Source organism: Meleagris gallopavo, chromosome 6 (assembly GCF_000146605.3).
Source record: "Meleagris gallopavo isolate NT-WF06-2002-E0010 breed Aviagen turkey brand Nicholas breeding stock chromosome 6, Turkey_5.1, whole genome shotgun sequence".
Taxonomy (NCBI): domain Eukaryota; kingdom Metazoa; phylum Chordata; class Aves; order Galliformes; family Phasianidae; genus Meleagris; species Meleagris gallopavo.
This window is the reverse complement of record NC_015016.2, coordinates 49,302,370-49,325,129: the sequence shown is the minus strand read 5'-3', so window position 1 is coordinate 49,325,129 and position 22,760 is coordinate 49,302,370. Positions and strand designations below refer to the sequence as shown.

General features: G+C 41.0%; 1 protein-coding gene across 2 annotated transcripts in view; it reads left to right on the top strand.

Annotated features, from left to right (window-relative positions):
• The window catches only part of GLI3 (GLI family zinc finger 3), a 200,789-nt gene that overhangs the window by 162,375 nt on the left and 15,654 nt on the right, over nucleotides 1-22,760 (top strand). The gene's annotated exons all lie outside the window — the stretch shown is intronic.

Here is a 22,760-nt window from a genome sequence, read left to right as displayed (position 1 = left end):
ATTTAGATAAATACGTGGCGACGGAGTTATTTGGTCCTTCTAGCAAAAGCAAACTGTATAGTATTATTTGTGCTATGCTATATATTAGCTATATCTATCTTTTTTCTTCCTCTCCATTTTCCAAAGTGAACTGTTTTTAGTATTTTTTAGCATTGTAAGCTAAAAAATGAGCCATTAAATAGAATGGAACCTACCAAGTACAACACTCCCACAATTTCCAGTCACTTAGCTTGCAGGGCATCGCTTTAAGTTCATAGAACTTATAATAAATATGCTGAAAAAAAACTAAGGTATTTCCAGTCCATATTGGAGAGGGCCATCTTCAGCAAATTATATGTGTGTTGGAGTCATTTATTGTAGAAAAATGTTGAGTACTCTTCTGGAGATTGTGCAAAATCTGTTGCACAATGTGGCCATTACTGCTGAAATAGATTGTTGAAAAATGTACATTTCTCCTGAAGTTAAATAAATTAATAAATAAAATCAACCACCATGTATTTCCAAACACTATGCAAAATGGTAAACTGATGCTGCAGAGGTGACTTCAGTAAATCAGTGCCAGCTTCGACTTGCTGGAGTGTGACAGACTGGTGGTGCTGGAAATTAATCATCAAGAATTGTTATTTTATATTATTGGTAAGTAATAGTAGCAGTAGTGACAGTAACAATAGTAGTAAATGAAAGAAAATAACAAACTGAAATAATGGCAAGAATGCGACTTTTTAAATGAATTTTTAGACACTTTTTGCCCAAAACATATTCTAACATTTTAATAGGCCAAAATGAAATGTGAGAAGTGAGTATTTTTATGTTGTAATATCTTTTTGGGAAGAGATTCCATATGAAAGATTGGATGTGTTAAAAAGATCAAGTGTCGGTCTTGCAATTGATTCCATGCAGTCAGACTGATTGACATCATCTGGGGCTCTGCACAGGCAGTCTCTGTATCTGCTCATAATTGTGAGGCTAAAGCTTTATGGTGACTGGAAAACCTTTCTCAATATTCAGAAATGATCCGAGTGATGGCGATAAATAATTTACACCAAAATATATGGAATAAAAGAGAAATTTAGAATAAAAGTGCCTTTGGTAATATAAAAAAAGGAAGAAGATTTTTTTGAAGTTGCATATATAAAATCTAATTGAATTCCACTGCGCCTGTTATTTAATAGCTAATGATTTATACAGTTTCAGGTGAGTTAAATTGACAGTGAGATTGTGCTTTTTTTTTTTTGTTATTTCTGATGCAAATCTAACTGTCTTATAAAGGTCAACAGCAAGACTTCTCCGAAAAAAGTGTATTTCTTACATTTTTGAGTGATGGCAACATCTGAAATGGGTTTCTCTAGCTGTAAAAACAGGTAGATAAAAAATGTTTCTGTGATACAAGGAGTTCTTTTTGACAGCGCTCAAGATTTGGATATGTTATGATGGCATTCTAAGATTATGAGGTACAAGTCCCAACTTGAAACCCTGAAGACAATAAAATCATCATCCTTGCAGCAACCATCACATTCAAGTAGCTCAAATCGCACAGCAAGAGTCAGCGTGACTCAGTGCTGCTTTGTGATTCTTTTGCTGCTCCAGCAGAGGCCTGCTGTGTGGACTTGAGTGAGTTATTTCTGTCCAGAATTGCAAAAGGGCTTGAGTCATCTAGCTCTGTGTGAAAGGCTGGTTCTGCGCCATCTCCCTCGCATTTTGTCTGCCCTTGATTGCCACAGTCCCCTGATTGAGGCCCGTTGCAACGTGGGGAGTGAAGTCCAGATCTCAGTAGGGCTTCAGCTGGCTTTTAGGTGTGCAACTCCAGAAGAAAGCCTTAAGTTCCCATGTAACAGTTGTGTCCTTGAATATCTTCCCATTGCTGTGGTCTGTGGCCTTGTACCCAGATATTCATGGGTGAATACAAATAGCAGTGGCTACACTTTCCCCAGCGTCATTGCTAAGCTCCTTGACGGGATGTGTGCATGTACACCTGTGTCAGGCCCAGACAGAGCTTGTGTGTCTGTAGTGTGGGTTCATCCTTTCTCGGCAATATTTACACTGCAGTAACAGCTGGAGGCCTTGTCACGCCCAGAGTACTGTGGTGATGGGTGCTGCTGAGACACAAGGGAAGGAACGGCCCTGGTGTGGGCATGGGATTGCATGAAGCATGTGCAATCAGCCACTTGTGTGTGAGGCTCCTCAGTGCTGTCTGTGGGTCCCCGAGCTAGCTTGTGTAACTGTAGGCGTGTAGCTACCATGCTATGCTTCTCAGCAGGTTGAGGGCTTTGCGGGATAATAGGTGTCAACCTTCAAATCTTGTAGGAGTTGCCTGTGCTGGCTGCATGCACTGCTGCTCTGCAGGTGCTTCCCAGATGCTCCAGCCAGGATTGAAGCGGTGTTTGAAATGGGATTCTGCTCTGTCACCCGGGACATCAAAAGCATGGGTAACCATTCCGTTTGTGTTGGTTCTGCTGTAGGGTAGTAAACACCGAGGCAGGGGAAGCTAGCAGAGGTGAAGGCAATAGTAGCTTAAATTGTCCTGGCAAGGTTCATTCAGGTAACATATGCCAGCATCTCTGTATTCCCTGACATTCAAGGAAGGCGACCAGTATGAGCTAAGAGCTACAGAAGTTGAGTGGGTACCTACAAGCAAGAGCACACGTCATGTTGTGTGCATGCACCTGCTGGGTGAGTGGGATGGCAAGAGAACTTCTAGTGAGACAGAGTGAGCTACATAGGTGTTTTCAGAGGATTTGCAAGGAAACCCTTTCCTGTCACCATTTCAAAATTTGTACATTTGACTTGGAAGCATACGGGACATCCTTACCCTGTACAGCTCAGCTGTAGCTCTCCATGCCAGTTTCCTGAGCTTTGGAAATCTGGCTGGCAAAAGGAAAATCTGTAAAATACAAAGCTCCAGAAGAAGAGCCTTAAACCATTCCTGTACACTCTGATAAGGCTGAACTTTCAAAATCTGCATGGGCTAACTGTAAGTCTTACTATAAATACTCCTCCCCACCTCCCCCCTTCTTGGAAGGGGGAATAAAGCTACAGTTTGTAGCCATGTGTGTTAGTAAGGAATCGGACTCAAAACCTCCACTGGCACAGAACAGACTTGTAACCCAAGCTTTGCATCCTGAAGCATTGAAATTTTAGAAGAACTGCAGTGTTTATGAAAAATATGAAAGGCTGATGTTTTATTTGTTGAAGAACTGTGTACATGAGCATAAATTCCCCTCTCACTAGAATGCTTCTGAAGTGGAACTCAGAAGGGGTTTTCTACAATACGCAGTGCATACAGCTCACATTGTAGGTATCATTGCTCCTATAATGTACAGGGTGTATCCACAAGCACATATACTTCCATCTGGAAAGAGGTAAAGATGGGGTTGCTCAGTGTGTTCCAGTCTTTCTGTCATGTGAGAATAACATTATTACCCTTTCGGAAATGGTGGGCTATGATTTAATCTGAAATCAAGAATAGGTAAATCAGATCCTAGCAATGTCTGGGATAGATAGTGGTGTGTAATATAGCATATGTGAAACAGTAAGTACAAGCATATCTGTGACTGGATATATAGCACAGCTTTATATCAGAAATTGTGGTCGCGGGCAGAATGGTCAGTATACAGTGGTGTTTTTCTGCTTTACTTTCTGTAGTGAAGTCCTGCTGTTACTAGTGTAAAATGTGGGTGCTATCAAGAGTACATTTAGGTCCCGTGAGACAATGTTTTCTGACTGAATTTATGAACAGAACCTGTGTTTCTATGAATAAATAACTAAAAAGCTACATGAGAGAATCGTTATTGACCCACCCAGAAGGCTTTGACGCTGTAATGATTTCAGTGCAGGAGTTCTTGTTTTCAAGTGATATGTGCCACTTAGGATTCAGCATGGTTAAATTTTCATGATACATACACCAAAAGGCAAGGTGTTAAACCGTTCACATTCTCTGCCTTATTTATAGCACCCATCCATCCTTTTTTTTTTCCACCTCTCTTACAGTTAATAGAAAGATTCATGATTCTTCATGGTTGTCTATCTAGTGTCTGACAGTACTGACTGCCCTGCTAAAGCAAGTCACTATCTATAATTGATATCCTTCTATGGAATAGGGTACTGGCTGCAATTGAAGGGTTTTGCTGAAAGCTCTTAAATCTTGACAACTTCTGCCCTTGTTCTGGTTCAGTCGCTGAGCTTCACAGCTGGGATCCCAGGGTTATTTGAACTTGGTGCAAAAGGGGTGCGTGTGTTTCACATTAGCAAATCACAAAGTGGGAGAGCAGCATTAGAGCTGCTTCTGTGGACTCCTGCCAGGTAGTCTTATTTACAGTGCCTTGTGCTCCTGAAAAGATTGCTCACATTACCGTTTGAGCATGTGTGCAGAAGATTCCTTTCTTTCCCTTCATATTTGAAAAAAAAAAAAAAAAATCTTATTTATTTTAAAGCCTCAGTTTGCTGCTGGGGCCTTTATCATTCAGCTGTTTAATTAATTTCTCTGCCCAGCAAGATATTATAATTGGGCTTAGCTGAGCTCAAGTTTGTTTTAAATATGTGATAAATGCACTTGAGCACCCAGAAGCTAATAAGATATTGTATATTTTTATAAATCTGCTTTTTGTTGCAGTTTGTCTTTTTTTTCCCCCAGAAATCAGGTTAAGAATAAAATATTGCAGAAGGGTTAGACACTAAAGATAAAAGTTTGTTTAAGAAAATTATCCTTCAAGGAAATGACTGAAGTTATTGTTAAATATTAATACAATGGCAATCAGAAAAACGCAGTGCTGCCTATTTCTCATCCCCCTTGCTGTGTGGAGTTGATAATTTATTTTTTTTTTAATTCAAAAACATGCTTGAAGAACTGTAGAGCTGTTTTTTTGTTGTTAACATTTTTCTCCTTAATTGTGCAACAATAAAATTCTCTCATTGTTGTTACATTTGATTAGATGAGATCAAAAAGCCCTGAACTGACAGCGATGGCTTACGGTCACAATCCCATTTGCCGAAGTCTTTTTGACTGTTTTCAAGCCCTGATGACTGAAGCGCTCCCCTGGCAAACCCTGGAGCAGTCACCGTAATGCTCCTGCAGGTCCCCCAAGCTGAGTTTCTGAACGTTTTTGCCCTCCTTTTCTGTAGAAAAGAGTGGATTCAGCCTTGGCAGACAGAAGTCGGGCAGCGATCCACGGAGGCCTCTGTAAAACGTAGGCTGTGCCCATAGGCTGCTTCAATTCAGGTTCTGCAGCACCTGTAGTGAATGGGGGTGCCTTGGTCAATGGCACCACGAAACTGAAGAACAGATCTGGTCAGGAGTTGAGGAGCACTGTGCTCTCTGGTGGAGCAGAAGCCTTTGGACACCCAGAAACAGGAACAGCTGCAGTCAATAGACTTTTGAAAGTCCCCCTCCCAGTTCTCCCTTACTGATCTATCGCTTCTTGCTCAGCTCCTCTCTCATAGAAGTGGCAGGAAAGGACTGTAAGAGCCTCACTTTTCTGCATTAAAAGGGATCCAACTGCAATACAGGAAAAAGCTACTACTTTTGATGAGAGCTGGTTCACCTGGTTTGCAGTGGCAGAGCCATAAATGAAGGGGGAATCATGCTTTGCTCCAGCTCCCTGAGCTGCAGATGAGCTTGCAACTCAGTGGCGCAGGTGAGGTGCCAGCCCTATGAAACAAGGCCCTTTGCCATCTCAAAGGGATGTAGTTAAGCACCCCAGCTGGCGTATGTCTGTAAAGATCTGTAGGGATTTATTGTCTATTTTATTCTGCAGAGAATGTTTTTATTGCATTTCCACTATAGCTTTGGTTCTGGTGCAGTAGCAGAGATTCTTCAGCCCCTTCGGAGTCTCATTGCGCCCGATTATGGCAGCAGCTGTCCTGAAAGGTTCAGAAATGTCTCCTTTAAATTGAAAAGAGTAAGGAATAGATAGGAACATTAAATGTATTACAGTATTTTTAATTTTTTTTCCTGAAAAAAGGAAATGTTTTATGTACAACAGTAAAGTTTATTTGTTGGTGATTTTATTCTATTTCACCTTTTTTTTTTCTTCATTTCATGGGGTCTGGACCCTACCCTATATTTGGAGAAGCAGTGCTGTGCACAAAAGGAATCATTCTTCAGTAACAAAAGCCCAGGGCTTGGACTGAAGGCTGGGGCAGTGTGGAAAAGAAAGGCAGCTGCTTTGGAAGCAAGCAAGTGCTGTTTAGAGTTTTTCTTCAGCTCATGTATCCCCTCAGTGCATGTGATCTTTGTAGCTGTGAAGGAGGAGGGAGGAGGAGAGAATATAGAAGAGAAGCAAATAATTGTCAGAAATACCTGTCCAGAAGTTTGGAGTGAATGTTTAGAGTTAGATTTCAAAATTTCCTTGCTGCCTGTTTAAGGCCAAGTTGTAATTAAGATGCCAAAGGTGCTGGGATATAGGCTGTTGCTTTAAAATACACCATAATAGTAGCATCGTTTTGGCCAGCAGTTCGTTACCTGCCATTCGAAAACTAGTAAGCTGATCTTTGCCCCTACGTGCATACACATTCTCTCTTGGTTTCCACATGGGTAACTAACACATTCTTGTTCTCTTGTAGCGTGTCTTTAACCATCTATCAAAGGGGTTTTAAGGTTAAGTAACCAGACCAACCTCACGCTGTTCTCTCTGTGTTCCGTGGAGCATCAGCAGCCCCTGGGGCCGGCACATCCCTGCTCCACACCAGCCACCAGAATGCCCTCTGCCTTCCAGCAGTGTTAAAAGCCAGCGCTGCTGCCTTCTGAAGTGATCTCGTTCACTCTGGGCTTGACCCGAAGGCCAGCTGTGCTTTGGCTCAGGTCCTCTTAAGCACTCCTTAAGCATCAGCAGTTCCCCTTCCTGGAGTCTGGCTTTCGATGAATCACAGAGGAGACGAAAAAAATAAAGCGGGGATTTTTTTTTTTGATACAGAAAGGTTTACAAAAAATAAATCCACCCTAATCTGTGAAGTATTAAGAGGGGATTTAGAGAGAGAAATATAATCATTTTTTATTTTAATTCCTCTGTAATTAGTGTTTCTTTCACAGCATTAGTAAAACTTGTGGTTCGTCTGCTGCTGCTATGGCTCCTGTTCACGTGAGTTGCCAAAGTCACTGTCTCTGAATTGATGTCCCTGAAAGGAATTGCTGTACTCTGGCGTGCAATTTAAATAGCACTTCCTTTTTGCTGTGCAGTAGAGAGTGATCAGTGCTCGTCCTGTGCCCAGAGAAGTTACTCTAGCAATTTAGATTGAAATCAGATCAAGTAGATACTTGAATGAGAAGGGCCATGCATAAAAGTGAGCAGGTCTTGGGTATCCCTATGCAAATTTTGTCAGAAAATCTTTATGATTGTTTGTATATATTTACTTAGCTTTATTTTCCCTGGCAGTGGAACTAGTGAGCTTCTCCAGGTTAGTGATGCTTCATGGATGATTTGCAGTTTTTTTGGGAACTGAAGGGTTGAAAGCCAGCAGCCAATTTCCAATTGAGACCGTGCTGCCTGAGTGAAGGTATAGGCACAAGCAAAGCTGCAAAATGAGTTGGCTCTTCAGCTTCTGACTCTTGTTGGCATATCACATAGAAGAGAGGCGATAGAAATCCATGCCTGCTGCTTCAGCTGCTTCAGAGCAGTAAGGAAGGTTGGGTTTGTGCATTGAACTCCAGAGAGTGTTCAGTCTTGTTCCAAGGGCCAGGAAAAGCGTATTCTCCTGGGTGGAGGTGCCATTTCTGTGTGGGTTTTTTCTTTTTTGCTGCTGCTGACTGAGTAGTTTGCAGTTAAGTAGCCTATCTTACAATGGTGAACAAGTGGAACGCTGAACTTGAACTTTCTGAGGCCTTCTGTTCTTCGTGATGTGTTTCTACATTGCTTTTGTCTTCTCAAAAAGAGTAGGGCATCCATGGGCCAAGCCATCTTCCTGTCTTTGTCATGAGTGCTGTGTTCTCCCTCTTAGATGCCCGTATTGTACCCAAAAAGCTTGTCCATAGAAATCTGTTGCCTGGAGGAACTGAAATCTGTGAGCTCAGCCCAGCTACTTTTACATGGCAGACAGAAGTGGCAGACTGGCATGTTCAAATGAAGGCAGGATTGGGTGAGCTGCATATGGGCTCAAGTGTCACTTTTGCATTTAATTCTGAGGGTTTTACAGTGTGGATTGACCTTTGCATTGTGTTTTGTTCATGTAAACTCTTAACAGAAAAAAAAAAGAAGACCTTGCAAGCCTTATATCCGGGTTAAATAAATTCAGTGTTTTTCAGTGGTCACACTTGTGTGTGTGAATTTTTCAAGGTATTGGGTAGCTAATCTGTGAAGTAAATGGGTGGTGGTTTTGTCAGGAGTGGGTCCTCTGGTGGTTTGCGCTGTAGGTATGAGGTCTGCATATACGTTCTTATGTGTATCACAGGGCTGAGATGCCACAGTTCTCTGTGAGATAAAGTAGTCAAGCTGAAAATGAAACAAAGCTCTAACTGTATCCCTCCTTGTGTTTAGCAGAGATAAACTACAGTGGAGTCTCAGTGCTGCTCCATTTGGCTTCTGGCAGCAGCTTTAATTGGTAAAATGCAGATTTTTTTTTTTGATCAAGAGAGGATTATTCTTGTTATCAGTCTGGAGCATCTTATTTCAAGATGAAAAGGCTTCGCTGAATTACAGATGCCAACATTTTTACAAAGCACTTGGCGATTGACATCTCAAAGAGAAAGTATGATTTATTAGCCTATAATGGCTAACACTGAGCACTGGGCTAGGTCCCACTGATTTGTGAAATTGCTTAATATGAATTGCCTTTTTGTGTAATACAAGCCGTAGGTTTTTCAAATAAACTTAGAATATAAAGTGTATGAAATGTTACATACTTGGAAAGGGGGAAGTGGAATGGAGCAATGTAGCTAAAAAGAAAAAAAAGGGAAAGGAAGAAAGAGAAAAGGGAAGAAGGAGAGAAAGAAAGAAAGAAAAGGAAGAAAAGAAAGAAAAGAAGGAAGAAAAAAAGAAAAAGAAAGACCTACTTCTAAATCCATCTTGGTGGTGTTTTTTTTACAGTAGTTTGGTTGATATGTTGGCAGAGTAAAGATTAATAACAAGCCTTGTCGCTATCAGTAGCTGCTTGTCGATTCTCTGTAACAGGGCTGTCTGTTCAGCATGGAAATTATTGATTAAATAAAAATTGCTATTAGATTGTGATGTGATCCATAATCACAAACAATGGTGGACATTCCTCTTTCAGATCCCAAGCCATGCATCAAGTTTTTCCTTGCAGTAATTTATATTGTGCTGACACTCGCACCCATTAGGCTTTTATCCTCTCCTACATGTGTCAAGAAAGCACTAAAAGAAAGAACAGCAACAGCACAGCGGCAGGTAGGAGCTCACTAAATTTTCTGAGAGAAGCACAGCATAGCTAAGCCCATCCTTTGCTCCTAGCTAGAACCTTGCCTCAGCGGTGGGCAACGCTTCCTGAATTCACAAACCTTTTTCTGAGGATTTTCAATGAGAACAGGAGCTTTCTCCACAAATATCTGTACTCAGATTGCTCACTGCCCATTTTTGCTTCTCTTATTCTCTTGGCGCTGACTTTATCCATGATCCTTGCTTAAGGTGCGCCCATGTCAGGGTGATGTGGAAGGGCTATGCATCCAGGAAGACTGAATGCTTGCTTTCTTGCTTTCTTTCCTGCTTTTCTAATATAAATATTCTGGAGTGTGAAAGTCAGATGGGTTTCCTGTAGTTATTTAGCTCTGATGCTTCTTAATTTGAGGAATCCAGGATCAGAGTGCTTTGTTTAAGACTGCATCACTTCAAGCTGAATTAATTAAAAAGATAATATCTCACCCTTCTCTTCCCAGCACATGTGAGCATGGTACCAACCTTCTGCCCCCCAATGAGAGACTTTGTCTAAAACTAATGGGAACTTAGTCAAGATTTTTTACAGAGTTCGGCTGTTTATAAGAATTATGGCCACACAGCTTCTCCACTACTTTGTCTCAAAGGACCTTAAAAATAAATGTGCCAAAACTGATCAAATCCAGCTTGCCTGGCTGCGAGGCAGAGGATTCCTGTAGCTCTGGCCTGCAGATTGCTGGCAGTGTCTACCAGCACTAAGTATAATTATTAGAAAAGTTTTGTATCTCTATACAAGTGCTGAGAATATAGCAGCTTAAAACACTGTGGGCACATGGTAATTTTTTTAGTGTAGTTTTTCTTAACGTTCACAGAATAAGGCTTTATCCTTCAAACTGTCACCAGTGCTCACTATCGTACTATATGTTAAGTGGCTTTTGCATACCTTCCTTGTGTCTGAAATATTTCTAATATGGTATGTTACAGATAACCCAGAACATCCTACCTGCAGTATTTGACTGTTTGCCACATTATGCTCATGTTAAAAAGAGTGTTGAACAGTAAGCTCTGCTTCCTTCACTGCACAGAGTAAACACAGAGTTTCACTGTCACTTAAATTAAGAGACCACTTCATTTTGCAAAGCTGGAGCATGTGCCTTGCACTCCTCCCTGCAGTTCAGCCGCTTTCTCTGTGTGGATCAGAGCCAAGGGATTACCAGCCAGGAAATTAATTGCCAAGGGGATTCTGACACTTATTGTTAGTAAAAAAAAAAACACACGTGAACAAAGAAGTGCGTTTTATATCACACTCTGAAGGCGCCAGGCTGTACCTCCGACGAGGGGATGTGGCAAAGATGCAGGCTTGTTGTTGGGGCTGCCCTTTGGTTGTCTCCTGCAGAGTCCTGGGTCCACCTGTAGCACGTGTCAGTCCTATTCAAAATGGATTCACAGTGATTTATAGAAGAGCTACATTTCTGAAATGAACCAGATTATTTAGGATTGATTTTTAGTTAGCAGAGGCAACTTGTCAGTTCTCTGAGCAAGTAAATTGCAGTTAGTGTGTGGAATGCAAGGCAGAAAGATGGCTTTGGCACTTTTTTAAGTGTGCTAGGTGAAACCCCCTTGTTCTACTTGAAGATCTTTCACCGTTTTCATTCCGTTTGTCCCAAAATACATCTGTTCTCTAACTGTGGCTAATGATTGTCTGTGGTGCATAACAAGAGAACAGAAAATGTTATCCCAGGACACAAGAGATGGAAGAAGCTATGCCTGCTGCTGTTCCCAGGAGCATCAAGGATAACTAACCTTTGCTAACCTAGGATGTGTCAGGGATGACCAAACCCAGCAGAGATGTGAAAGATAAATTTGAAGTGAACATCCAGTGGAAAAAGCCTAAGGCTGTCTCAGAGAAACAGTAAACCTGTTGCACATGATAAAGCTTGTTAGAAATGTTCCTTAGAGGTGTCAGAAAGGGAGGGCCCAAACTGGCTTCTGCAGTTGTCATTGCTTCTGTCACCCACTGATGTATTAATTCTGCCAGCATCTCCTCTGTGATGAAACCTCGTGAAGGTTTTGATGATGCTTATCACTGCCATCATTTTTCTTTCTAGTTTCTGTGAGAAGTGTTGTGTGTTTTTACATCACTGTATTCCCAGCTTTCTCAGGGTTTTTGGTGCAATTCATTGCAAAACGTGGATAAGGCGTTGTCTCCTAATCTAACCTGCAGCTTTCATATATTATGTGTAAGGAGACACTAAGTGCATTTATTGAAGAAATCCTGCAATTCAGGAATGTTTTTCTGCATTGGTAATTGTATGGGTAACTTGGATGTGATCATGTAGTGAGCACAGGACTCTTAAAAAAAAGTTTAGAAGACTTACAGATGAACATAGGTAAGTCCTACTGAGGAGTATCTTTCTTTTCAAGTAGGCCAGTGTTAGCTGTGCTGCGATCATTAATAAAGTACCAAGAGCAGAAAAAAATGCATGGTTATACAAAATCTGATCCAAATTGATCTAAAGGAAGTTCATACAGTTAAGCAGGTCTTGGCTACGTAGTCTGTACAGTATTTCTGCCCATATGTTTAATACTTCCTGGAGAGCAGATTTCATTTAGTTGTCTGACGTTTACCTTGCTAACTTGCTATTCCACCCCATTAGAAGCACATGATTTTCAGTAAAAGAAGGCAATATCTTGTTTCTTTTTCTTTTTTTTTTTTAAAGGGATTGAGTAGTTTGCCAATTCCTCTGTACCAGGTCAGCAGTTTGGAAGTCTCCAAAATCTTATTAAAACCATACTTTTTATCTTTTCCTTGTTCTGTCTTGCTGTAGTCTTTCACAGATTAATAAATTGGCTCATGGAATTAATCCATGGTTTGTCTATGGTAATACAAAAGGATATTAAGCCACTGCAGTGTATGTTTACATTTTAACTCAAAGAGCCTGTTGGTACTAGCTTGCTTGTACTCTATTTCCAAAACTGGGCACTGAAAAGAATTATAAATTTTAACAGATTTTTGTCAGTAAACCATATAATTTCTGTAAAACAGTTCTGGCTTTATATATTCGCTTTGTGCACTACTGTTGTTGGGATATTTTGCTGGTATGTTTTTACTTACATTCTTTCTGCTTTAGGCGTTTATTTGTTGGCTTCACTGGTCTGGTGTGTGTAACAGTTAGAAATCTCTTCCCATTTTACTCTTTTATTCTAGGGAACGTGCTTTGTTTTAAAGGGAAATGTTATTACTTTGAGCATGGTTTGAACCCACTGCTCAATATCTTAAGTATAACAGCTGCTAAAGCCCCACTCCTGCAGAGAGCTGTGTGTTGGACCCAGTGGAACTTAACAAACTCTACACTGCCATAAGAGCTCACGTGAGCAGAGCACCTCACAGAATCAAGATCTGCACATCTCACCTAGGAGCAATGGCTGGAATTTATCAAAGCCAAACAAATAGGAGCATTGTTAATTTCAGGTTTAATATATACAGCAGATCTGATTTCTATTGAAGTTGGATGGCTTACTATGGCAGAAACGAGGACTGTAGATTTATATCTTATGCAGCAATGTGGGAAATGTTCCGAAGGATTTAGTACTTCTGCCTTGTGTGTGCTGATGTACCTTTTGCAAAACCGAGGTGCCATTTTCATTCTTCATACTGTTTGCAAATACAAGGAAATACCTTGATGTAACATCTCTTTTTCATGAATTCTATCTCAGGAAGTGCTGGCAGGAATTCACTGTAAACTTCCTAAGTGAGAAAAAAACACACACACACACACAACATATATATATATATATATATATATATATATGTTTGCTTTTAAGCCTGTTGCACTAACACCTGTAGCAAACTGCTTGAGTATTTATTTATTCATTCAATTAATTTTAAGGCCTGTTTTTCTGATATGTTTTTGTTAAAGATTGTGCAAAGCTGTGTTTGGGCTCAGAATTGCAATGAAGGTAGTCAGCCCTGGCTCATGTTGGACATCACCTGTGAGGCCTGTGAGGGAGTTTCAATGGATTTAACTTGAGTTTTGTGGAAATTCTGTAGCAGTTGCACGCAAAATCAATTTTTACCCCTAAATGGAAGATCATGAAGCAGAAAATTTTGAGTTTGAGCCTCAGGTAGTTTTCTGTCCTTCCATATTCAGTCACTCCTAGAAGGTATCAGACTTATTTTCTGTTCAGCGTTCCTAGGTGACTGTCAGACATAGTGAAGGTCAGACACTGTGTTTCAGGACAGTTTTTTACCCTCTTCCCTGTCCAGCTGGAGAAAAATGCCTGTCCTTGTTTGTTCTCTACTGTTTTGACTGGACTGAGAGAGGAGAATGAAGCTCCATGTAGTGAGCACTCCTCTTCCGTAGGTTTGCAGCAGGAGGAGGCATCATGCCTCCCTGCTGTCATGTCATGGAGCTTTCCTGAAGGCAGGAATCGTTCTTGCCTCTCACTCCATATCTTTTGGATCTATAGCCAGATCACAGTATGCCTATGGGGAGAACTTGTGTGCGTGTGTGATGAAGAGAGGAGATGGAGAAAAGAACGAAGGGAAGCTGGCAGAACAGGCTGATCATCACTGCAGGGGTAGGGGTAGGATTTGGGAGCAGATGATCTTCAGTCACTACTGCACTGTGAAGGCCAACAGTACAGTTTCTTCATGCGGTCTTAGATCCTTTAGCAAGAGGCCTTTCTTCTAGCCCTGTCCTTTTGAGCCTTATTTGAATGCTCTTTCACTGGTGCATGCTTTCTTCCTCTTCTTTTCTCTTAGCAAACTGTAAATCTCATGGTTTATATTGCAGGTGCCAAATAAATTAATTTACACAAAAGACGGGTGATGCTAAAATGTGGGTGTAATTTGGGGACCTAAGTGTGAAGAGCATAACAAATATTAAGCAAAGTGGGCCAAACACGAGTAGTTAAAATCATTTTTCTTCAAGTGATTTCTGCACATACGAACTCATGATGAAGGTAAAGCTTATAATGGGGTTCTGCCTTTCAGACTGCCTTATAAAAAAGGGATGACCCTGCAGCAAAAGGCTTTTTTTTTTTTGCTCATGTGTTGCAGCTTATCCATGAATGCTCAGGCAGTCCTGTAATCATGCAGCCAGATGTGTACAAAAAGGACCAAGAGAGATGCTGAAGCTAGTGGAAGGTGGAGGACTTTACCAGTATCTACACAGTGGATGCCCCAAGAACTTGGTCATCCTAGTGTCTTTCTCCCCATCACCAGCAGTTCACAGGAGAGCAGGGCATACCTTTAGACATATCCATAACATTCCTTCTTGAGAACAGCTGTCTTAAGTTTCTGCTTCATGGTTTTCTCTTTCAGTTCATGCACTTCTTTGCTGCAGCTCCCCGGCACATATGCAATTAGCCCTGTCCTTGGGAAAGTCAAAGAATGAGGACCAGGAGGAGGAGGTTTTATTGTTTGTTTGTTTTTATAACATCAAAATATGGTAGCTGTAGTACCTTGTTTCATCAACTAAGGCTGATATAGGAAGAGCATTGATGCTGGAGGAACTTGGAAGGCCCAGTTATCTCAGCAGCACCTTTTGAAAAATTATTTCCATACATTTGGAAAAAAGAATTAAGAAAGCTTGAATTCCTGTTACATGCCACTTTCACTATTAATCTCCCAGGAATGCAACTTTTAAGAAAGAGATGACACTTGATTTTTTGACAGTTATGGAAGGCAACATCAGAAAAGAAGCAAAGCTGAGAGTCGTCAAAGCATCATTCTGCTGCTGTAAAAGTGAAATGATTAATGGCCACAACATTTGTCTTTTTATTCTGGCAGAATCTCATTTATTAAATTTTCACTTTTAGGAAATAAAAATGTAGTTTCTGCCCATTTCTTTACAGCTCCATGCTCTTACACAGGAAATAAAGAGAGAGCTGTAAAACATTGCCCTTGATGGAGCTGCGTGTTGCTGCTAACAGACTTAACTGTACTGTATATGTGAGTATATCTATATTAAAAGAAACAAGAACAAGATGTAATGTTATTGAGAAGGAATCCTCACAATATCCCATAAGTTCTGTTCCCTTCACAAAATACCCTAAAGCCTACCAAAAAGCTGTCTAAAACCTGGAAACATAGATTGCAGTCTAAGGGAATTGGTTCTCAGCCTGACCAGCAAGCTGTGTTTGCTCTACTGGTATTATATCATATCCATACTGTATAACTGCTAAATCAGAGATTAAAAGGAGGTCATGCTGTATTATGAACTGCTGCCATTATTTTTAGGATTAGATAACTTTTCTTTTTTTTTCCTCCCCGCTGATTCTCTTTATGTCCTAAGGGCAAATCCTTTCTCTTGGGTCAGGAATGTAATAAGGCAGGTTTTCCTCTCTCCAGGATATTGTGTCTGTCTCACTGTGTTTAAATTGCCACAGAAAGCTCTTCTGAGCAAAATACAGTATTTTCTTTGTACAAGAGCCAACGATTGACGTATCCTTGGGGACTTCTCTGTCTTTAGCATTTAAACACACAAGTTGGATATGTTTAACCTATTGATAGGCAACAGAGACAACTATAGAATTTATTGCAGGAGAACAAATGGGGAAGGAGAAGGAAAATATTTTATTTTTTTTAATTAACTTACAGATTGAGAACTTTTATTGCTGTTGTTAGTGCAAAAAGATGAAATGAGGAAAAATAATCAGACCTATATTTTCAGCTGAAACAGGATGGTGAGTAGAAAATAGTCCTGCTGGATTTTGGCTTTTAAATTAGCATACTCCCATCTAATACAGTGTCACATTTAGAGATTAAGACTTCTCCATGCCCATAAAATCAAATAGCATTTGGAATCAGAAGATGACTCCTGCACTTGTAGTAAATTCCACTAAGTGCTATTATTTCTTAATTATTACTGGCTTGAATTTTCTCTTTCCTTGGGCATTCCTGGCTTCCGGCTTCCGAAGTTTTATGCTTCATGAGACAAGAAGAGTCTGTTTTTGTGTCTTGCCCTGACCCCAGATCTTCAGTACATCTTTAAATATGGCTGTAAACCCGGTCTTCTTCCAGTGGCGGAGATGCAGTCAAAGGCAGATACTGACCCAACTGGTTGCTACATCTTTGGAAGAGGAATGGATCCCGCTGGTTTGTCCTTCCCATGGGGTACTTTCTCATTACATTGCAGACAAGAAAAGCTGCATTAGACCAGGCTGTTTGGACTGAGGCAGGTGAATAAGCAGGTTGTGAGATATTGAGACGGAAGTGTTGGATGTGGTAAGGAAGGGTGGCGAGCTCTTATGGGGCAGAACAACTCAGTGTTTCCATGCAACCAGAACACCATGTATCTCCCCTATTAAAGGAGAGGAACTGTGAGTTTTAGAGGGATAGTGGACGTGTGGGATTTCTTATGGGGGAATATGTTGTGCTTCATGCCAGCACTCAGCACCAGAATCCATCCTTGAGGCCGAATACATACATTAGAAAGACAGTTTCCCTGCTCAGGAAATGAAGCAACTTAGCATTGCACTCCACATGTGTGTGGAAACACTGCAAAACACTGTGAAAAAAGGAGAGGAAAAGTTTCTCATTTCAAGAATCAAGATTCCTCACGAACTGTTCCAAAGACTTTTACAGCATAGGCAGCCATGTTCAAGTGCAGATGTGCAAGATGGAAGCCGTATTCTCTCTTAGCTCTTTTCCCTCACTTTCCTTCTTTCTTACTTTTTCCATCTTCCAGTCATTGTTTTCCATGCTGCCCTCTTCTAGTACCTGTCATCCCTTCTGTTTTCTTCTGCAAGCTGTCTTAAGTTATAAGTCATGATTATTTTTCAGCTAGGCTTCTGATTTTGATCCCTCTCTTTCTTCATTGACTGCTATTGCCAGTTCTCAAGTGATGGAGATGGGAATCCAGACCAGCACAGCAGTAAACGAGCTTCAAGTGTAAATTCAGCTGGAATGCTGGCTAACATGTAATTTTTCCATACAATTAAATATTAACGGTCACATACGTAGAGTTCATATATTAAGTTCATAAAATAATATAAGTTATATTTCCGATTTTCCACATACTTTGCAATTTTCTGCTTTTATTTGGTGATTTGATTATTTTTCTGATTGGGATGACTAAATCTTTCCTAGTCATGCTGGAGTTACAAACATTTGTGGTATATATTTAGTTATACTGTTAAAAACATTACACTCCTCTCATATGTGTAGCCTCAAAATACATGATTACTGACGTGGTGTGCCATTACTGCACATTTAGGTTTATGATCTTGACCAAATCTGAGGAGGAATGGGAGGCTTTATTTATTCATAGTGGAAAACTGAAAATGAAGTATTGAGGTTGAATGACGGAATCAAATGCTGCAGGGTGAGGAGTGCAGTGTGCAGGCGCAGTATCTAGTGCATTCATTATACACTCAGGAAATTGCCATGGTTTTAAGATCCAGCCAATTTTAACTGTGGGTATTCTGATTCAGCAAAGGTGTCTAGACTAGTTGAGGCGCTGACCTACTTTGGGCCAGATCAGTGGATCGTATGAATTGTCATGTTGCTAACCAGCATTAGCAGAGATCTGTCACAACACTATTTCTTAAATCTTCTCTAAATTATGGAAAACAAGTGCAAAAGCTATTATAGAATAACAATAAATGGAACAAAGGAAAGGAAGCCGAAGTGGAGATAGCTATCTGAGCTTCTCCACAGGCACGTGCCTATGCAGAAATGCAGAGTTCTTCATGTATAGCTATAGCTTTGGCTTGGCTTGAGGAACTGAAAGCAGCTTAAGCATTTATGCCACCATAAGGGTTTATAGCGGCTTAAGTGCTTCTTCTGTCTTAGGAACTGAAAATGACTGAAATACTTATGTCACCCTAAGGACATAAAGTCAGAAGCATACTCTTGACTCATGCAGTAAGAAGCGGACATTAGTCTCTTGTGGTTGTTTAATCTGGTTGTGCCTACAAATGATCCTTAGCAGGGAAAGGACTGTTTTCCAGGAGATTAAAATGCAGGCATCGTGCTGACAGGGAGCCACAAAAGTTTGAGAGAAACTTGATTGCAGCAATGGGAATGCGTTTGCAGACTCTGCTGGGGATCTTGGTCTACTGAAATGCACTTTTTAGCCTCCTTACAATAGGATTTCTATTGTGGGAAGGTATTTCCCACCTCACCAGGACCTCCTTTATATGCTGACTTCTTTACAAAGCTTTTTGTCTGCCCATCTTGCCATGGATCATGGAGTTTATCGAGATGTTAATGAGGTGGTGGGGGCTGTGGCTGATGTCATCTCCTGGTTACCTTACTACCTAAAATGGTAGCAAGGAGCAGTGACTAGCCCAGGATCACATCCCTGGGGAGCAGGCAAGCAGGGTATTTCCTGAAGTGCTGCCCTGTCACTTTTCTGAATGATGGTGCTCTTTTTACATCCACTCATCTATCTCAGGAAGCTGTGTGGGTCAAGAACCTCAAAAATATGCACGCTACTCAGGAAGGGGTGGCTACTTTAGGTGGGAATCAGAAACCTAAATACTTCAATGTGATTTAGGTCTTACTTTTTCCAAATCTCAAGTCCCCATCTCTTCTACAACTGTAGTGGGAGCTATTATTTCCCAAGGTTTGTTCTTAGAAGAGATAAATTAACAAGCCACAGGGCACTCAGTCGCTTCAGAAGTGGTCTCAACTGGCTACACAAAGAGAGCTGTCCTTAGACCTGGGCAAGGATAGGTAAATATGGAGGTGAACTCTTACATAGGACAGATGAAGAAGAGGGCCAAGAGGACCACCGAGCTGGAATGGGCTAGCACAGTCTTGAAAGCAACAACGAGGAACTTGGGGACAAAATGAAGGCAGGGATTTCCACACCTCAAGGCAAAGCAGGGAAGGAGAGAAGGAGCAAGGGCTTGGTCATCTTAGAGAAGACCAGAGGGAACCAGCTTATTTAATCCAGCAAATGCAGGCAGAGAGGAGAGTTATCCGTAAATTAGTTGGGATGAGGGAGGGAGACAAAAGCCATGCAAGGAAACAGAGCTGTTTAAGCTGAAGGATAGTGTTGGCACAAGAACAAATGAGTATAAATTGGCTGTGAATAAATTGAAACTAGAAATGAGTTGCTACCCAACAAAAGAGCAAGTTCCTAGAGCAGCTTCCCACTGGGGACAGAGCAGAATACAAGTGTACTTAGAAGATGAAGCTTGTTTGTGAATGGGATTATGTGTAATGGGGCTTGCCATAGTGAGGAATGAACTCGGTGACCAGGAGGTCCCCTCCTGTTTCTAACTGTACATCAGCTTAGGGACAAATCTACATCCTGTATGCAAAACATGTAAACAAGAGTGTTACCTGTGGGACTTGCAGGTCGGGGATGACTAATCCCTTTCCAGGCCAGCCTCAGTGCTGTCGAGTTATTGCTGGCCACAATCTCTGCACATTTCTCCTGTGCAGCTCCCTTGAGCAACTGCTGGATAAGCTGTGCTTAGCAGCTGTTCTTCTGCAGTGCCTCTCCATGTCTGTTTTCATTTTCTGTGCTGCCAACCCTGCTGGTCTAAGGGTTATTCTGCAGCAGCACAGGTCAGGGCAAGATTTGTGCTAGAAGGTGCTTTAAACATCCCTTCTGTTTGAAGTGTGTAGTGAGGTTTAGTGAGGAGACAATTAGCACCGCACCCCTGTTTAATTTATAGTTCCAGGAGAATAACTGTGAGTGGCTAAGAAAAGCCTAAAATTATAATTATATAATAGAAATGAAAGCAATTTTTAGCAGTACGGACATTATGCCTTCTTAACCACACATTACCAAGGCAGTGCGGCTCTCTCCGTTTTTTTTCCTAGCATGTGCTGGGGTAGTGCAGCCAGAGTAGAAAGTAGAATCAGGAGGTTTGCCCAATGATTTCTGCTTTATCCCTCAAATAAGACTTTGTCTTTACAGATGTAATCACAGTTGCAGGTGACAGTCGTTCTTGTTCTCGTGTTCCTAACTCATTCCACTGATGTGAATGGTAGGCTTTTGTGCTGCTGCTTGACTTTGTAACAGCAGAAATGGCCTTTGTTTATGAACTGAGTAACTAATGGGTATCAAGCAGTCAGCTTGGATGTGGTTATACATTCCCTTTCTTCTAAAAAACACACAGAGAAATCAAGCATTAAGTTATAGGTCCCACCTCCAGTCTCACTTCGTCAACTGCTACTGTGTGGAGTTGCACACGGTGTGCATTGACTGTATAAGAACACATTTTCAGCATGCTCCCTCTTTAAATTGTATTATTTCTTACCACGTAAGCATTTATGCTTCCAAGACACTGCAGGTTGTGCTTCCAGATGCCAGCTTCCCCAGTAGAAATGACACACCAAGTTCAGCCTTGATTTCAATAAATCTGTTGGTTTTGCTCTGGAATTGAAATCTATTTAAGAGCTTTCTTCTTCAAAGCTAGGGCATTCTAAAACCAAAATCGATATAGAGGTCAGCTCCCTCTGTTCATGTTGGAGCCAAATGTTAATAGCAACATTCTTTAAAGAAAAGAAAATGAGCCAGGACAGACTGAGGCTTGGTAATGAGCATTGAAATGACATGAAAGTGACTGGAATTCTGCAAATGACCCCTGTTTAGCAGCTTTTCAGAACTGTGTGCAATGGGAGATAGCTAGTGGAATTTGAGCTTTTATCAGGGACTTTTTTTTGTCAGGTCACCAATTCTTAATAGTACAGAGCTGGTGCTTCAGAGCCTTGTGTTAGCAAGCCTGACACTAGGGAGTAATATCGTTGTCTTTCATGCTGCTATTTACTGTCATAAGGATTACCAACATAAGTAAAACTTGCAGGTTTGAGTCTATCAAATTAAAAGAAAAGCCTTTTCACACCCTGAAACTGCATCAAAATTCAATTTCACTGGGAAAAAAAATATCCTTCTGATCTAGTCCCTGGAATGTGACATTTCATGGGTGTAATAAGGTTACAAACAGATTATAAATTGAAACCCTATAAATCCTCATTGTACTGTACCAAAGCTTCTGCTTTGCATAATACTCTTATTCCTGACTGTTCTTTGTTTTACAAGCTGAAAACTATTCACTTTCTCTCATAATAGAGACCGGGGAGTCAAAACCACCATGCAAAATCCAAACGTAATTATGTGAGTCAATGAACCTGAATGCCAGAGTTCACAAACTTTTGAACTTTTCTAATTGCTGTTGTTTGCACAGTGAGGCCTTCCTCTTCATTAAGCGTATTTTAGATATTGCACATTGTTTTCTGCCAAATAACAAATCTAAACAAATCCCAGTGTTTTAAATCTAGTACCTGTTTTGTTGGTGTAGTGCTGCTAAGTGCCTGTAGTTGGCTGGTCAGTTTTCAGATCATACTGTGAGTGTGCAGGGCATTGGAATCTGGTCCTGTGCAATCAGGGTAATAAAGGCAGTGAGTGTCATTATCCCAGAGCACTTCTGAGTTCTGCTGTGCTCTTGTGCTCATTTAGAGTGGAACAAGGTCTTCTGGACCAGCCTAATTTGTATTTATACAAAATGCAAATACAGGGCAGTATTTGGGACACTTTTGTAGGTTTGCTGAAACATTGCTCCTATGTGAAATGCAACAAAAAAGCAACTGAGGTGATATGAGAGTTAAAAATTACACAGATTAGCAGAAGCTGTAGTGAGCTTATTTCTTCTAGGCTTTACCTGAAGATGAGGACCTTGAAAGGAATTAAACAAGAACAAGATGACTTTGCAGGCAAGCTCTCCAAGGCCTCCTAGAGCTTCAATGCAGTGAGCAAGAACTGTGCAAAGAGTGGTTTGATAGTGGCAAGAGCAGAAAGGAGTGACAGGATGAGGGAGCAGGGCCAACAGCTGTGGAGTGACACAGTTGCACAGTGATGTGACGGTGATCACAAGATGGCTGACAGGTGAGCCACTGGAGTGACAGACAGAGGTCATCCTAGGCAAGCTTTTTCAGCAGCTCTGGTGAGCCTGGACAGAAGAGGGAGTGAGGGAAGGAGCATTTGTGTATAATTTCTCTCTTGGCCATGTCGGTTTAACCACATAGATTATAGTCTGTAATATTTACAGGAAGGTGTGGCCAAGAATTACTTCAGTGTGTTGAGGTTTGTCCCTTTCTCTTTCAGAAGAGTGCACATTAATCTCACTGTACCATTCTGATTTAATTTCACAACGCTGGGCATCTGCATACTTCTGGTACAGCCATGTGTAATGCGAATGGGCTGCATAATGTGGATAGGCACTTGGAACGTAAACTGCAGATTATATGCTGTGCATTGTTCAACACATCTTTGTTCTGGTCATATACTTTGTCCATCAGAAACTTTAAGAAGTAGCAATGAAGTTTCAGAAGGAGAAAAGAGCAGTCATCTTTTATAGGCAACCGACATCTGTTTGCCGTGGAGATGTTGCATAACTGTGAATATAAGTGATTATATTTGATTATCTGATTGTTTTCAGGACTTCAGGGATGATTGGGATTATCTTTTCTCTTTTTTTTTT